Source organism: Mixophyes fleayi, chromosome 2 (assembly GCF_038048845.1).
Source record: "Mixophyes fleayi isolate aMixFle1 chromosome 2, aMixFle1.hap1, whole genome shotgun sequence".
NCBI lineage: Eukaryota > Metazoa > Chordata > Amphibia > Anura > Limnodynastidae > Mixophyes > Mixophyes fleayi.
In genome coordinates, this window is record NC_134403.1 from 372,310,669 (window position 1) to 372,328,082 (window position 17,414).

General features: G+C 48.2%; 1 protein-coding gene across 7 annotated transcripts in view; it reads left to right on the forward strand.

The window, feature by feature from the left end:
* ZBTB20 (zinc finger and BTB domain containing 20) overlaps positions 1 to 17,414 on the forward strand; it is a 656,370-nt gene that overhangs the window by 626,687 nt on the left and 12,269 nt on the right. For all 7 annotated transcript variants that reach the window (XM_075197396.1, XM_075197393.1, XM_075197397.1 and 4 more), the window contains one exon: positions 12,452 to 12,553. The gene's annotated coding sequence lies outside the window, so the exon portion shown is untranslated. The remainder of the gene's footprint in view (positions 1 to 12,451; positions 12,554 to 17,414) is intronic.

A 17,414-nucleotide genomic window follows, 5' to 3' on the forward strand; every position in this document is an offset into this window, starting at 1 on the left:
CCCCGGTCTGTGTGTTCCCCAGTCTGTGTGTTGCTCGGTCTGTGTGTTCCCCAGTCTGTGTGTCGCTCGGTCTGTGTGTTCCCCAGTCTGTGTGTTCCCCAGTCTGTGTGTTCCCAGGTCTGTGTGTTCCCCAGTCTGTGTGTTCCCCGGTCTGTGTGTCGCTCGGTCTGTGTGTTCCCCGGTCTGTGTGTTCCCCGGTCTGTGTGTCGCTCGGTCTGTGTGTTCCCCAGTCTGTGTGTTGCTCGGTCTGTGTGTTCCCCGGTCTGTGTGTTCCACGGTCTGTCTGTTCCCCGGTCTGTCTGTTCCCCGGTCTGTGTGTTCCCCGGTCTGTGTGTTCCCCTGTCTGTGTGTCGCTCGGTCTGTGTGTTCCCCTGTCTGTGTGTTGCTCGGTCTGTGTGTTCCCCAGTCTGTGTGTTCCCCGGTCTGTGTGTTCCCCGGTCTGTGTGTCGCTCGGTCTGTGTGTTCCCCGGTCTGTGTGTCGCTCGGTCTGTGTGTTCCCCGGTCTGTGTGTTCCACGGTCTGTGTGTTCCCCGGTCTGTGTGTTCCCCGGTCTGTGTGTTCCCCTGTCTGTGTGTCGCTCGGTCTGTGTGTTCCACGGTCTGTGTGTTCCCCGGTCTGTGTGTTCCCCGGTCTGTGTGTCGCTCGGTCTGTGTGTTCCACGGTCTGTGTGTTCCCCGGTCTGTGTGTTCCCCGGTCTGTGTGTTCCCCGGTCTGTGTGTTCCCCAGTCTGTGTGTTCCACGGTCTGTCTGTTCCCCGGTCTGTCTGTTCCCCGGTCTGTGTGTTCCCCGGTCTGTGTGTTCCCCTGTCTGTGTGTTCCCCGGTCTGTGTGTCGCTCGGTCTGTGTGTTCCCCGGTCTGTGTGTTCCCCGGTCTGTGTGTTCCCCGGTCTGTGTGTTCCCCGGTCTGTCTGTTCCCCGGTCTGTGTGTTCCCCGGTCTGTGTGTCGCTCGGTCTGTGTGTTCCCCAGTCTGTGTGTTCCCCGGTCTGTGTGTTCCCCAGTCTGTCTGTTCCCCGGTCTGTGTGTTCCCCGGTCTGTGTGTTCCCCGGTCTGTGTGTTCCCCGGTCTGTGTGTCGCTCGGTCTGTGTGTTCCCCTGTCTGTGTGTCGCTCGGTCTGTGTGTCGCTCGGTCTGTGTGTTCCCCGGTCTGTGTGTTCCCAGGTCTGTGTGTTCCCCGGTCTGTGTGTTCCCCGGTCTGTGTGTTCCCAGGTCTGTGTGTTCCCCGGTCTGTGTGTTCCCCGGTCTGTGTGTCGCTCGGTCTGTGTGTCGCTCGGTCTGTGTGTTCCCCGGTCTGTGTGTTCCCAGGTCTGTGTGTTCCCCGGTCTGTGTGTTCCCCGGTCTGTGTGTCGCTCGGTCTGTGTGTCGCTCGGTCTGTGTGTTCCCCGGTCTGTGTGTCGCTCGGTCTGTGTGTTCCCAGGTCTGTGTGTTCCCCGGTCTGTGTGTCGCTCGGTCTGTGTGTCGCTCGGTCTGTCTGTTCCCCTGTCTGTGTGTTGCTCGGTCTGTGTGTTCCCCGGTCTGTGTGTTCCCCGGTCTGTGTGTTCCCCGGTCTGTGTGTTCCCCGGTCTGTGTGTCGCTCGGTCTGTGTGTCGCTCGGCCTGTGTGTCGCTCGGTCTGTGTGTCGCTCGGTCTGTGTGTCGCTCGGCCTGTGTGTCGCTCGGTCTGTGTGTCGCTCGGCCTGTGTGTCGCTCGGTCTGTGTGTCGCTCGGTCTGTGTGTTCCCCGGTCTGTGTGTTCCCCTGTCTGTGTGTCGCTCGGTCTGTGTGTTCCCCGGTCTGTGTGTTCCCCGGTCTGTGTGTTCCCCGGTCTGTGTGTTCCCCGGTCTGTGTGTCGCTCGGTCTGTGTGTCGCTCGGTCTGTGTGTTCCCCTGTCTGTGTGTCGCTCGGTCTGTGTGTCGCTCGGTCTGTGTGTCGCTCGGTCTGTGTGTCGCTCGGTCTGTGTGTCGCTCGGCCTGTGTGTCGCTCGGTCTGTGTGTTCCCCGGTCTGTGTGTTCCCCTGTCTGTGTGTCGCTCGGTCTGTGTGTTCCCCAGTCTGTGTGTCGCTCGGTCTGTGTGTCGCTCGGTCTGTGTGTTCCCCGGTCTGTGTGTTCCCCTGTCTGTGTGTCGCTCGGTCTGTGTGTTCCCCGGTCTGTGTGTTCCCCGGTCTGTGTGTCGCTCGGTCTGTGTGTTCCCCTGTCTGTGTGTCGCTCGGTCTGTGTGTCGCTCGGTCTGTGTGTTCCCCGGTCTGTGTGTTCCCAGGTCTGTGTGTTCCCCGGTCTGTGTGTTCCCCGGTCTGTGTGTCGCTCGGTCTGTGTGTCGCTCGGTCTGTCTGTTCCCCTGTCTGTGTGTTGCTCGGTCTGTGTGTTCCCCGGTCTGTGTGTTCCCCGGTCTGTGTGTTCCCCGGTCTGTGTGTTCCCCGGTCTGTGTGTCGCTCGGCCTGTGTGTCGCTCGGTCTGTGTGTCGCTCGGTCTGTGTGTCGCTCGGCCTGTGTGTCGCTCGGTCTGTGTGTCGCTCGGTCTGTGTGTCGCTCGGCCTGTGTGTCGCTCGGTCTGTGTGTCGCTCGGTCTGTGTGTTCCCCGGTCTGTGTGTTCCCCTGTCTGTGTGTCGCTCGGTCTGTGTGTTCCCCGGTCTGTGTGTTCCCCGGTCTGTGTGTTCCCCGGTCTGTGTGTTCCCCGGTCTGTGTGTCGCTCGGTCTGTGTGTCGCTCGGTCTGTGTGTTCCCCTGTCTGTGTGTCGCTCGGTCTGTGTGTCGCTCGGTCTGTGTGTCGCTCGGTCTGTGTGTCGCTCGGTCTGTGTGTCGCTCGGCCTGTGTGTCGCTCGGTCTGTGTGTTCCCCGGTCTGTGTGTTCCCCTGTCTGTGTGTCGCTCGGTCTGTGTGTTCCCCAGTCTGTGTGTCGCTCGGTCTGTGTGTCGCTCGGTCTGTGTGTTCCCCGGTCTGTGTGTTCCCCTGTCTGTGTGTCGCTCGGTCTGTGTGTTGCTCGGTCTGTGTGTTCCCCGGTCTGTGTGTTGCTCGGTCTGTGTGTTCCCCGGTCTGTGCGTTCCCCGGTCTGTGTGTTGCTCGGTCTGTGTGTTCCCCGGTCTGTGTGTTGCTCGGTCTGTGTGTTCCCCGGTCTGTGTGTCGCTCGGTCTGTGTGTTCCCCGGTCTGTGTGTTCCCCGGTCTGTGTGTTCCCCGGTCTGTGTGTTCCCCGGTCTGTGTGTTCCCCGGTCTGTGTGTTCCCCTGTCTGTGTGTCGCTCGGTCTGTGTGTTCCCCGGTCTGTGTGTTCCCCGGTCTGTGTGTTCCCCGGTCTGTGCGTTCCCCGGTCTGTGTGTTCCCCGGTCTGTGTGTTCCCCTGTCTGTGTGTTCCCCGGTCTGTGTGTTCCCCTGTCTGTGTGTCGCTCGGTCTGTGTGTTCCCCGGTCTGTGTGTTCCCCGGTCTGTGTGTTCCCCGGTCTGTGCGTTCCCCGGTCTGTGTGTTCCCCGGTCTGTGTGTTCCCCTGTCTGTGTGTCGCTCGGTCTGTGTGTTCCCCGGTCTGTGTGTTCCCCGGTCTGTGTGTTCCCCAGTCTGTGTGTTCCCCAGTCTGTGTGTTCCCCTGTCTGTGTGTTCCCCGGTCTGTGTGTTCCCCGGTCTGTGTGTCGCTCGGTCTGTGTGTCGCCCGGTCTGTGTGTTCCCCGGTCTGTGTGTTCCCCAGTCTGTGTGTTCCCCAGTCTGTGTGTTCCCCTGTCTGTGTGTTGCTCGGTCTGTGTGTTCCCCGGTCTGTGTGTTGCTCGGTCTGTGTGTTCCCCAGTCTGTGTGTTCCCCAGTCTGTGTGTTCCCCAGTCTGTGTGTTGCTCGGTCTGTGTGTTCCCCAGTCTGTGTGTTCCCCAGTCTGTGTGTTCCCCAGTCTGTGTGTTGCTCGGTCTGTGTGTTCCCCAGTCTGTGTGTTGCTCGGTCTGTGTGTTGCTCGGTCTGTGTGTTCCCCAGTCTGTGTGTTCCCCGGTCTGTCTGTTCCCCGGTCTGTGTGTCGCTCGGTCTGTGTGTTCCCCAGTCTGTGTGTCGCTCGGTCTGTGTGTTCCCCGGTCTGTGTGTTCCCCGGTCTGTCTGTTCCCCGGTCTGTGTGTCGCTCGGTCTGTGTGTTCCCCTGTCTGTGTGTCGCTCGGTCTGTGTGTTCCCCAGTCTGTGTGTTCCCCAGTCTGTGTGTTCCCCAGTCTGTGTGTTGCTCGGTCTGTGTGTTGCTCGGTCTGTGTGTTGCTCGGTCTGTGTGTTGCTCGGTCTGTGTGTTCCCCAGTCTGTGTGTTCCCCGGTCTGTGTGTTCCCCGGTCTGTGTGTTGCTCGGTCTGTGTGTTCCCCGGTCTGTGTGTTCCCCGGTCTGTGTGTTCCCCGGTCTGTGTGTTCCCCTGTCTGTGTGTTCCCCTGTCTGTGTGTCGCCCGGTCTGTGTGTTCCCCGGTCTGTGTGTTCCCCAGTCTGTGTGTTCCCCAGTCTGTGTGTTCCCCGGTCTGTGTGTTGCTCGGTCTGTGTGTTCCCAGGTCTGTGTGTCGCTCGGTCTGTGTGTTGCTCGGTCTGTGTGTCGCTCGGTCTGTGTGTTCCCCGGTCTGTGTGTTCCCCAGTCTGTGTGTTCCCCAGTCTGTGTGTTCCCCGGTCTGTGTGTTGCTCGGTCTGTGTGTTCCCCGGTCTGTGTGTCGCTCGGTCTGTGTGTTGCTCGGTCTGTGTGTTCCCCAGTCTGTGTGTCGCTCGGTCTGTGTGTTGCTCGGTCTGTGTGTTCCCCGGTCTGTGTGTTCCCCGGTCTGTGTGTTCCCCGGTCTGTGTGTTCCCCTGTCTGTGTGTTCCCCTGTCTGTGTGTCGCCCGGTCTGTGTGTTCCCCGGTCTGTGTGTTCCCCAGTCTGTGTGTTCCCCAGTCTGTGTGTTCCCCGGTCTGTGTGTCGCTCGGTCTGTGTGTTGCTCGGTCTGTGTGTTCCCAGGTCTGTGTGTCGCTCGGTCTGTGTGTTGCTCGGTCTGTGTGTCGCTCGGTCTGTGTTTTCCCCAGTCTGTGTGTTCCCCAGTCTGTGTGTGTTGCTCGGTCAGTGTGTCGCTCAGTCTGTGTGTCTTGCTCGCTTGGTGTCTTGCTCGGTCAGTGTGTCGCTCAGTCTTCGTGTCTTGCTCAGTCAGTGTCTTACTTGGTCAGTGTATCACTCGGTCAGTGTATCACTTGGTCGGTGTGTCACTTAGTCTGTGTGTCGCTCGGTCTGTGTGTCGCTCGGTCTGTGTGTCTTGCTTTGTCTGTGTGTCGCTCGGTCTGTGTGTCACTCAGTCTGTGTGTTGTACTGAGTGCATGAGGGTAACACCTTCTCCCAGTCCTTTTTTTACTAAGTTTTAGACTTGGGACTTCCTAGACATATCGCTAGACTCATCCAATCACTGCAGTATTTATTTATGTCCTGTATTCCGAAGTGCTGACATAGTTCTCCAGTGAGGGTAGTAAGTACCACGGAGTAAAGAAGGAGGAAGACCAGTAAGAGAAGGTGGAAGACCAGTAAGTGCGCAGGGTGCAGGTGATAATGTCTGTTGCTGTTACTGCAATGGAAGGATGAGTTCTTAGGACGGGATATGGGCCATAATGATTGCTAAATCTTCTTCCCATCGGGCCAGACAAGAACTTCCCAGATGGCACCATCTCTGCGGTGGCGGAAATGATGCTCTCCCATTGCCTCTATCATGCATCTCTCCACCACCACAAGTGCCACAGTCACGCATGCTCTGCAGTAATTGATTGATTGCATGCGTCACTCTGTGCTCCTCCCTGTAAGCGCTGACCCTGCACAGACTCTATCCACCCTCTCTCCACCTCTCCCACTACTACATTTGGCACCCAATGTCGCCTTTTTCTAAACCAAAACCACTCTTTCCATTTTAATCATTCATTTTTAGTGTCCTGCTTTATCATATCATATTTTTTCCTTCTCTAGAACATCTAAATAAGTCATTTGTTCTGAACAAACAATGATAGCTCCTATGAATCAGGGACAGTTGGTGCTCAGATGTAATTAGAACCAATTATCTGCATAGAAATCTGTTCTAACGGTAAAATGATCAAAATTCCCTTTACAATTGGCCTGGTTGCTCCCCCTATATAGACATCATGGCTCGCTGAGAGCCGGGGATATTAGCTTCATAGCTTTGCTGTTTTTTATCTGTAAAACTAGTAGTACTAATGGCAAGGGAAGTACCTATAGGTAATATATATCCAGTGTGTGGATGGATCCCTGTCTCATTACATGAAAGTATCCCAGCCTGGCTGCGTGTGACATCAGCAGCTTTGTGTGTTCATCAGTCTGGGAGCGAGACAAGATTCCCTACCTGGAAATGACTTGCTATTATTAGACGTTCAGTTACCAGGGGTTATGTTATGTAAGACAATTGAAGCTCTGTTTCTTAACAGAGACATGATTCATGATACTTGTAGTAACAGTGAGCACCTCCAAACAAGACAGAAACCAAACTCAGACAAAGGCTGGGAAATCAATGCCGTCTGATACTGACTTCTGCCGGCTCGGCACTCCGGTTGTAAGGGGTGAAGTCCTGCGGTCTCCAGGGCCTCTTGGTATCATTTGTGCTCATTTATTCACTAAATTTAGGTTACAGATGTGCACTAAACCATAGCAACCAATAAGATGTTTGCTTTCAATGCCGGCTCGGTACTTTCGCACGCCCTCGGAATTGAAAAAGAGGCAAAACGTCATTGTTACGTCGTCGGAAATCAGATCTCGCGAGTTTTGGATTCTATAAGTACCGCCCACCACGTCGATCGAGCGCCATTTCACAGAGGGATACAGAAGTGGTAGTACAGTTCTTGGCAGCCTCTAGTGCAGTTGGACAGTGTCATAGGTACAAAAGAAAGAGGAGGGGTAGCAGTAATCTTCAAAGTCTCCGGTGATATTCAGGAGAGCTCCATTGCTAATTGTCATTGCTGAAATAGAACTAATAGGTCTGGCAGGCTTGGTCTTCTAAATCTGTGTTATATAGGTAATATACCAAGAGGAGAGCTCCATTGCTCCATTGCTAATTGTCATTGTGGAAATAGAAATAATAGGTCTGGCAGGCTTGGTCTTCTAAATGCCCATTGGGGTCAAGGTGTCACAGAAGAATCACAGACCTGCTGTTTGTTTGGTGTTTGTCACATCATTAACCACACAGTGTTGGAATATAGTCTTCGTGGTCAAACATTGGGGACATTGTGTGATATAAACATGTTACACTATGTTATGTTCTTTTGAGTTTTAGCTAAAAAGAATACGATTGCTGACTCTCGGTATATTAAAGAAAAGTGCCTTATATCTGCTGCGTGTAAAGATTGGCAGATAATGTATGTACACCACTGATGTGTTTGGCAAGTGTAGCCAGTGATACACAAATTGAGGATGCCACTTTGGAATTGCAACAGGATGAGGAGGGATATTTATGTAGCTGATGAGGGCGCTAATGAGGATGTTGATGAGGATGATGTTGTTTGTGTAAGTCCTGCCCCAGTGGAAGCAGTTCTTGCACGTGATAAGAAGAAGGCCATTGTCATGCCTGGGCATAAGACCAAAAAATTCACCTATTATGTGTGGAATTATTTTTACCCAAATCCCGACAACATTTGTCTAGCCATTTGTAGCATATGTAAAGCCACAGCAATGTAAGCATGGATGTCTAAATAGACGAGTATATGTATTACCTTCCACCTTGCTGCTGTTTCATCAGTGTTGCAAAAAGTGTTTGTAACCTGCACTTTACGTCAAAGGTAACTAACTATACTATAATTTTTGGGGAATTGGGACTGATTTGAAGCTCAGTGATGAACTTGCTTTTTGCTGTGAATTACAATGGCTCTTTTTAGTGCATTGTCTGGCACCCTGGATTGGTCTGGGTCTGATAAAAGCACACCCCCCGGGGGGGCAGTCAGTGCTTGTCGCCATGTATTAGCTGAAGAATTACCACAGTTATCCAAGGAACGGGTGGAGCGATCAAATGAACCATAACTGATTTCATGATCCAAGGACAATTCCATCTTGCACCACTTTTCTATTCTGCCACTGCTGTGTGACAATGTGTCCTAGATGTGGTAGGAACTGCCTTGTGTTTGTGTCATTGCTCTGTCGCTTACCATCCAGCCAGGTCGCTGCAGTCTTTGTTTGACAGTGTATGAAAATAATATTGTGACCTGTGAGGTGGTCAAAATTGACTGCAAATGACTTGAAATCAGTGTTATTGAGGTTAATAATAATGTAGGGGGGGGGGGGGAAGCAAAATTATGTGATTTTAAAAAAAAAAAGGGATTTTAGAAAAAACTAGGGATCCAAAACACCCAAGGGTGGTTTTGCCAAAACCAAAACATGAAGTTAATCCAGATCCAAAACCAGAACACGGGGGTCAGTGAACATCTCTATTAATAACCAAACCTCACTCAAACGTTCATCAATAAGAAACAATGGGTCCAGCAGGATTATACTACTTTGAAGTTACCATATTTATTATTTGTATCACTCACACTTCTTCAGTCTGTAAACATTTACTATTTGTAAGTTACATAAGAACCTCTCAAATAGTCGGACATAAGGTGATTATTTCAAACTTAAGACACCCACCCCTACTGCATCCTTTAGTGGGGGGTGACACAAATTATGATAGTGAACCTAGTACTAGTGTCTAATCAAACAGGAGACTAATAGATTGGAAGTTCATTCCTGTTCGTTTCAAGATGCTCAGTGGGAAGATCTCATCATGGGTGTAAAGAACAAGAGAGTGTGTTCTAAAGAGGCTTCACTGGCTCCTACAGTGAAGTACCATATTCCTGTCCTGAATGCCAGCATACTGCTCATTTTAAGACTATCGTCACCCACTTTTCCCCCTGGCATTAACTGATCTTTTGAGAGGATAGCTGTGGACGTGTAAAAGTCAGCCAGGGGACACCAATATATTCAGGCTGTATTATACCATGCAATATGATATCCTGAGCATAGGATCTGCAGGTGATGATCAGTAGAATGGCTTCTCCAAAAGAAATAACCAAAGGACACCTTTCATGTCCGGAGTCACAAAAGAACTGTTGAAGCTGTTATAAATAAAACACTAGAAAACTTCTGTATATCAGCCCAGACAGACTCTGAAACCCTGAAAACAAGACTGTGGGTGATTTAAAAACATGTTACAAACTGAAACTTCTCGGATTAAATACATGAGATAAGGCAACAAGAAAGACCCCCATTCATCCACAGACTTCTTCCCGTTCCAATTATTGTATAATCAACAACTCAGGGGCTGTCATGTAATAGATCATATAGCTCAGGTGCAGAATAGCTATTATGTCTACTGTATGTGAGCATATGGTAAAGGCTGAAAGAATCTCTTACAATAGGAATTGTAGAATCCTCGTGTTGCAGGCTGGAGACAGAGTGATTGTTTTAGATTCTACTGTAGAAAAACAATGAGGTGGAGAGGTGAACTATAAAACACTACAAACAGGTAGAGGAAATCCTGAACAGATCTACTATATAACTTGTTAAAGCCTTGGAAGGATAGTGAAGTGTAAACGATATCACAGTCTCCAGCTTTCCATGTTAAGTTAAAGATATAAAATGATAATGCGGCATGCAGATGGCAAGTGGAGATAGCTGCTCTTTATATCAGCTCTGTGCACGATATGCCACGTAGTCATCTTCTCATAAATATAAAACAGTTACAAATGGGTGAAGCCCGTTGGAAAATACAAGGTGGTCCTGAGGAGTTTTCTCACCAAGGACGGGGTTGTTGCTGGACCCAGAAAGTTCAGCTGTCATTGATGTTGCTATCTCCAGCAGTGATCATGATGCTAAACATATATACCGGCACACAGCTACCCTGAGCTGGCAGATAACCACCAGAGTGCCCGTGCAGCACAAACAGGAAAGATTTCTCCAGCTCCAGATGGTTAAGGTGGATCAGTTGATGTAAATAGCGAAGAACGGTCCTGGCCGCCAGTCCTTTGCTCTTAAAGTTTCTACAATGAGTAGTTCATTTTTCCTGTCTCCACTTTCAATTGTCTCTCCTCGTTCCAACTGTATCACATGTAGTCACATAAAAATGCCAATCGCATACTTCTAGCTTACTGTACCCACACATTTCCTGCCAGCAGCTACAATTATTATTACTTATGTATCAAGTGATCCCACACCTCTTAGACTGTAAGCTCCTTCGGGCAGGGCCCTCTTTACCTTCTGTATCACGTCACTGTATCTAAATTGTTTATGTATGTTGGTGCTTTGTAAATAAGGGGAAATTATAATAATAAAGATTTTTTTTTCAGCTATTTGAAATCATAGCAAATAGCGAGAGATAACCGGGGATTTTAAGTGCAAAATCACCATATGTATTAATCAGCGATTTTGACTTTCTAAAATATAATCTCTGGCGACTTGTATCGATTTTAAAACCCCTATATCTCCCGGGTTATAGTCAAACTCGCCGGAGATTAAACACAAACTCGCCCGAGTTTCAGCAGAAACTCAGCCAAGATTGTAGAGAAATAAAAGCATGTTGTTAGATCTGTCTGGTCAATGTTAATATAACAGGAGGCACAATGGAAGTTTAAATAAAGCATGATTTTTGAGGGACAAAAATTATTATTAATTTTTTTATGGAGGGGCAAAATATTTTATGTATAATTTAGTGGGCCAAATTTAATTAATGATTATATTTAAGGGATTTTTATTTTATTTTATTACAGTGGCTTACTATTTCATTGTGCCTCTTGTTATAGTAACAGTGATGTGTTTGCCAGTCTCACCTATAGAAAACAGCGCGTTGTATCTGGCGATTTTGAATTCAAACTCGGGAGAGTTTGCAAAATCGCAGCTGTATATTTAAAGTGGCAAAACGTCGGGACTGCGATTTGTAGCGATTTTGAGAATGGCGATTCTGAAAGAAACACTTCTCAGGCAAATCTACATCAAATCGCCAGTTAATAAATCGTCGATTTTAAACTCACCTGAGAAAATCGCTGGAAATGCAAAATTGCAGCTTGATATATTTACCCCCTGGACCCTAAAGTCAGTCATTAGGTAGTAAGCTAAAGATGCATGGCTGTGATGTAATCATGGACTAAGTGGTGTAGCCTCTTCTTTGCTTCACACCCAATGCTGAAATCAGGTTCTGCAGTGATTACTGCAAGTTGAATGCTATTTCTAACTTTGATGCTTGTCCTATGGCTAGGGACTATGAGCCGGATGGCTAGGTAAAGCCCAGTAGTACCTTACAGCTATTGATCTTACAAAAAGGTATTGGCAAGTCATTTGTGTTACAGTATGGTTTGCATCGGGTCTCTGGAACGAATAGAGAGAGAGGGGGGGGGGCTGTTTCTTCCGTTCTACCTACAAATCCAGTCCAGGTTTTCTCCTAAGTGCCAGCCCGGGTATTTGGTGAAGCTCAGATTAGAGCTAGATGATTAATAATTGCTACACCGACTCTAATTAAGGTCTTTTATAAGCCTTGTGCTGCCGAGTGTCAGCGTCTTCCATTCCACAGACAGTAAGGAGCCGCTCTGCTTAAAGAAAGCCCAAAATGTCTCATCTAAAAGATACATTGTTCCTGATTGCAACTAACTGTGTTCTGTGTTTGTATAGTTGGTGCGGAGAAGCCATCAGTGGTAGTTATGTCACTGATGTTAGTGTTACAGTATCAGGGTTTGTTTTGTGCGTCAGTCCCACAATGCGGACAAATAACTGGAAAATTCTATTATATAGAGCATTTTATTCAAACATTGTTTATTACCCGAACCAACTGATTATATATGTGGTTTTATACAACATAGGCATGCTCTGTAATGTAACCCATAAATATTTTTTTCCTAGTTTATTATAGTAATATCCTGGAAAATACAAGAATAAAAAGTGAAGTGTGTTGTGATTGGTACATGAAGCCGTGATTGTTTAATGATAGAAACTGTCCTTCTACAGATCGATGACACATACCACCATTGTAGAATGATGAGGTATAATGTCCCGTCTCCTCTCTGTACAGCCAAGCCCCCAGTTCTACAATGGCTGAGCCCCCAGTTCTACAATGGCTGAGCCCCCAGTTCTACAATGGCTGAGCCCCCAGTTTTACATTGGCTGAGCCCCCAGTTCTACAATGGCTGAGCCCCCAGTTCTACAATGGCTGAGCCCCCAGTTTTACATTGGCTGAGCCCCCAGTTCTACAATGGCTGAGCCCCCAGTTCTACAATGGCTGAGCCCCCAGTTTTACATTGGCTGAGCCCCCAGTTTTACATTGGCTGAGCCCCCAGTTCTACAATGGCTGAGCCCCCAGTTCTACAATGGCTGAGCCCCCAGTTTTACATTGGCTGAGCCCCCAGTTCTACAATGGCTGAGCCCCCAGTTTTACATTGGCTATCATGATGAGAATGAAAGTAGTTTCATGTTCATTTGCTACTCTAGTTTTTAGGTTATCTGGTATTTCCAGTTATATGAGCATTGATAGAGGACACATCCACTATCTACTTCTAAATACTCTTTTTTTTCTTGTCATTCCAGCCTCCATGCTGCCTTTCTCCTTTCCATTTCCAAATGATTATCTGCACTAAACCAGAGACCTGGAGTGAACTACCAGAGGAGTGACGCTGTTCTGTAACTACTGTAAGTGCGTTTCTATATGTGTCATCCTCTATGACAACTGCCGGCGTTATCAGGCCTGGAGGGAGCATGGGGCAGATCTATGCTTCAACAGCTTCATTTCATAGTAACTGCGGTTGAAGAGTTCATCAAGTTCCATCTCTCCACAGTTACCACAATGTTGTTCCAATTCCTTCCCAACTTTAGAATCAGTATTGGATGAACAGTCCTCTAAACATAGGTGAAGTGGTTTTTACTGTGTATGATTTCTGTTGTAGAAAATAACCACCCAACACCACTTCTCTAAGCAGCACCTTCCACACTTGTCCTACTCTTACTATAAAGCAATGAGAGACAAACCAGAACACTTCACTGTCCTTATATACAGTACAAAGCTGCTATCGAAATACAACTGTACCTGATTCATAAACCCACCGAGCAGCTAAAGCAAACAGCTATATAATGATAGAAAGATCTAGCTATATAGTGCCACGAAGGGAACCCTAAATACAGACAAAGGCACCTAGTAAATGTTGCAGGAGGACGCATACAAGCCAGTAAGATAAGCTTGTCTGAAGGTGAAATTCTCTGTAATGTATAATATAGTTTACACTGTACACTGCAACAAGCATGGTATGAGTTAGAACATCGTGCTTCTGAGAAGCTGACATGTTTTGCAATCTACATGAAGGCATATATATCTGGGGAGGTATATATATATATATATATATATATATATATATATATATAGTCAAGTAAGTGATCGGATGGTTGCTCAGAAAATAACGTGTTTCATGGTTTCCGAGTGGAATATGAGCTATACATCCCCATCCTTCATCCTCAGGAAAGTGTCAGTCCTTGAGAAATGAGGACACTCTCCCCTCCAGAACGGGTGTTTGATAAACATCACTTACATTCAGAACAATCAGCAATGTATGGGCTAATTAGATTTTTGTAGGACAGCCTTATCTTCCAGCCTGCTTTCAGTAGTATATCTAATTTAGCTCCACATTTCCCTGTGTTTTATCGGTGCCCTGGTTAGATTATAGACAGCACAAAGCAGCTCTCCACCAACCTTCTACCTAAGTCACATCTCAGTTTTGTCTGACAGGTCGGTCTGCAGCCGGTTAAACGTGACTCAAGAAATAATTCTCTAAAAAATATTATTCATTGTGAGAACCACTGACCTCTTCCTAGATTAGACACATAAACTCATGGGGCCGGATTCTGAGCAACCTGCGTTTAGTGTTATACGCACGTATTTAGACTTTGCGTACACCCGAATTCATCAAGGCGCGGATCTTAAGACACGTGCGCTGTTGAAATCGGGGGCAGGTCTGCTGTGCTCTATTACACATGTGTCCAATACTGATGTGAATCATGAATTAAAAAAAAAGAATCACAGGAAAAAAATATTGAATGTTACCTATTAATAATATAATAATATAATAATATAATAATATAATAATAATATAATAATATAGTCATTAATGATAAAACAGTTATTAAAAAAAAAAAGTGTTTTTTATTTTGGGGTTTTTTCATGAAATACATTTATTAGGATGATTTTAATGTCTACTGAACATAAAATACATTTTTACAGTTGTTTATGATTGCAGACACATGTTATAGCTGCATACACAGCCGTCATCACTAGTAACCAGGACTTAGACAAGACCTGTAGCTGGAGCAGGAGATACGGCAGAAAAACAAGTGCATTAGATACGCTCAGAGCTGGATGCGGATCCCCCATTGATGGCGGCACTGACTGTTCCCCCTGATGGCGGCCCTGACTGTTCCCCCTGATGGCGGCCCTGACTGTTCCCCCTGATGGCGGCCCTGACTGTTCCCCCTGATGGCGGCCCTGACTGTTCCCCCTGATGGCGGCCCTGACTGTTCCCCCTGATGGCGGCCCTGACTGTTCCCCCTGATGGCGGCCCTGACTGTTCCCCCCTGATGGCGGCCCTGACTGTTCCCCCTGATGGCGGCCCTGATTGTTCCCCCATTGATGGAAGCCCTGACTGTTCCCCCCTGATGGCGGCCCTGACTGTTCCCCCCTGATGGCGGCCCTAACTGTTCCCCCCTGATGGCGGCCCTGACTGTTCCCCCCTGATGGCGGCCCTAACTGTTCCCCCCTGATGGCGGCCCTGACTGTTCCCCCCTGATGGCGGCCCTGACTGTTCCCCCATTGATGGAAGCCCTGACTGTTCCCCCCTGATGGCGGCCCTGACTGTTCCCCCCTGATGGCGGCCCTGACTGTTCCCCCTGATGGCGGCCCTGACTGTTCCCCCCTGATGGCGGCCCTGACTGTTCCCCCATTGATGGAAGCCCTGACTGTTCCCCCTGATGGCGGCCCTGACTGTTCCCCCATTGATGGAAGCCCTGACTGTTCCCCCCTGATGGCGGCCCTGACTGTTCCCCCCTGATGGCGGCCCTGACTGTTCCCCCATTGATGGAAGCCCTGACTGTTACCCCATTGATGGAAGCCCTGACTGTTCCCCCCTGATGGCGGCCCTGACTGTTCCCCCCTGATGGCGGCCCTGACTGTTCCCCCCTGATGGTGGCCCTGACTGTTCCCCCCTGATGGCGGCCCTGACTGTTCCCCCCTGATGGCGGCCCTAACTGTTCCCCCCTGATGGCGGCCCTGACTGTTCCCCCCTGATGGCGGCCCTAACTGTTCCCCCCTGATGGCGGCCCTGACTGTTCCCCCCTGATGGCAGCCCTGACTGTTCCCCCTGATGGCGGCCCTGACTGTTCCCCCCTGATGGCAGCCCTGACTGTTCCCCCCTGATGGCGGCCCTGACTGTTCCCCCCTGATGGCGGCCCTGACTGTTCCCCCCTGATGGCAGCCCTGACTGTTTCTCGCTGGTGGTGGTCCTGACTGTACTGTGCGTGTAGTCATCTCTCACAATGTCAGGCATTCCTGTGTCAGTATGTGTGGGAATGATAACATATTGGTGTTCAGCATCTAGAACCTGCTTTACCTCCCAATGCTGGCGGCTCTGCCTCTTTATTGAGGATTAATAAACTATGCATGATAGTAATGGAACTGGCTGTTCCCGAGGACGGAGAAGTCAGAGTGACGCCTGGTCCTTGCGTGTGGATGTCCTGTATGTTTTGCTTCTAACACTTTTCTAACCTGCTGTACAGATTCTTCCATTGCTACTGACATGCTCAGATAATGCATTGTATGTATAAAAACAACAGAAAAGAGTGACGTGACGGAGTGCAGTTTATTAATTACAGTGTAATTTTTGGGGGGGTAACACATCTGGAGCCCTCTCTCTTCCTGCACCCCAATATCTTTGTTCAATCTTCAGAGCATGGACAGTAAGGTATGAAAATAAAGACATTGTTTGAATGACAAATGTCTCCCGATTCTGGTAAAGTCTCTTCCAAAACAAAGAAATTAGAGAATGAATAATATGAATATATTACTTTGTGTACAGTAGCTGCCAGTCAGCAGGATATCCAAACACAAGTGAGTCTATAGAGCACAATACTCAGTGCTGCATATACAACACCATATTACGTAAATGACTTTCTTTCACCTAAAGGTCATTGCAGATTGTCAGGTCCTCTGAGGGTGAGGGGGTTTATCAGCTCTGACTGTTCATTGATTGAATAGATTTAGAAAGCTTGGCTGCCAAGAATCAAACCCTCAAGGACAGGGGTCTTCAGATCGGATCCATGCCCCACTGGGATTTGCTGTCTATCCCGGAGATAAGATTTGTAACTAGCCCCATCCTGTATTCTGCCAATTTATATATATATATATAGTCTGGAATTATGTAATCAGTGCTCTAAAATACATTTATGATGATAATAAGTAAACAATGGAAGTAAGGTATAATGTTATATTTAGGGTCAGTACTTTGTGATGTCTAAATGTACTGAATATATTCATTAAATGTTTATTTTTCACAGCTTTATACAAATGTGAGTTTACTGAGAGTAAGCTCAGTAAAGAATTGATGCTCTCGCAGCATTACGTGAGTCGGAAAACAGTCACTGAAATCTTCATTTTTCAAAAATAAAGTAATAGAAAATATGAAAATAAAATCCTTTGACCGCCAACAACATAGATTTTATGACGATGGATGTCTCTACTGTTGGTCGGTTACTGTCAGAGGTTGAAGGCACCAAGTGGGACCGGGAAAAAGGCCACATCCAGGATCCTATACTTTCAAAACGAGTCAAGAACTTTCAGCTAGTCATGTGACAAAGAGCATTCACCCTCCCCTATCTGTATTTTTACAAAACATGCTACTGAATCACAGTGGCAGATCCAGGGGGAGGGGCGATCGCGCCCACCCCCGCCCAGTATTACTAGCCCACCTTTAAATTGGGTCAGAAACAGGGAGGAGTGTGGTCAATAGCTGGTGGGTTGGGGCTAACCTGAGACAGCCAATCAGAATGAAGGGGGCGCTAAATCACCCCCCACCCCTAAATATAGAGTCTAGGTCCGCCCCTGCTGAATCATGGTGTACACATTTAAGTACAATTTGCTATGGGTTATTTGTCACTTCAAATTAAATTTTAGGACTTGGTGAGGACTAGATGATTGTTAACTATCTCCTGATGTGTAAAAACACAGATTTCACACATTACTGTATATCCAAAGATTATATCTGGCTGACACAAGAAAATATTGTTTTAACCTGTACATTTTCACAGGTGTAAATTATACTAGGGAAGTAGATTTATCAAGCTTTCTAAAAGGGAAAAATGTAAGTGTTGCCAATATCAACCAATCCGATTCTAGCTATCATTTTTTAGAGTCTAAAAATGATAGCTAGAATCGGATTGGTTGATATATTACCGTCTAGAATCTAGACAGTATTAGATAAATGATAGCTACAATCGGATTGGTTGATATATTACC